We start from the raw sequence: 451 nt of genomic DNA, 5'->3' as shown, positions 1-451 counted from the left end.
CTTAGCCATGACCTGTTACCTGGGGGGAATGAGTCACTGGGCCTGCCTGTTCTACATTCCACTTTAGCAAGTAGCAACTGGGGGTCTTAAACGCTTGCGAGTGTCTGGCTTTGTGGAGGCCTCCTCTCTGGAGGAAGGAAGAGCTAAGCAAATAGAAGCTGTGTGAGAACAATGAGCCCCGTGGACTCATTGACCACGGGAGCATCAGTCTCCATGACCCTGTGTGTTAGGCATGGTTCTTTAAAGGAACAAACTGTGCTCGCTTCGGCAGCACATATACTAAAATTGGAACGATACAGAGAAGATTCGCATAGCCCTTGTGCAAGGTTGACACACAAATTCGTTCACTGAAACATCTCACCATTGCAGGTCACTAAGCCTTCGGGGAACTCTGCCTACACAGCAGCCTGACCCATCCTTAGAGTAGGTCATAGGCAGCCGCCTGAAAGAA

General features: G+C 50.1%; 1 non-coding gene across 1 annotated transcript; it reads left to right on the top strand.

Moving 5' to 3' along the window:
* Window positions 1–255: 255 nt before the first annotated feature.
* On the top strand, window positions 256–362 carry LOC115872833. The gene has a single exon (XR_004048070.1). It is a non-coding gene; the product is annotated as a U6 spliceosomal RNA (small nuclear RNA).
* Window positions 363–451: the final 89 nt, after the last annotated feature.

This window comes from Echinops telfairi, unplaced genomic scaffold (assembly GCF_000313985.2).
Source record: "Echinops telfairi isolate 266 unplaced genomic scaffold, ASM31398v2 ScPeMD7_7457;HRSCAF=8495, whole genome shotgun sequence".
Classification (NCBI taxonomy): domain Eukaryota; kingdom Metazoa; phylum Chordata; class Mammalia; order Afrosoricida; family Tenrecidae; genus Echinops; species Echinops telfairi.
The sequence above is the reverse complement of the archived record's forward strand: the minus strand, read 5'-3'. Positions and strand labels throughout refer to the sequence as shown.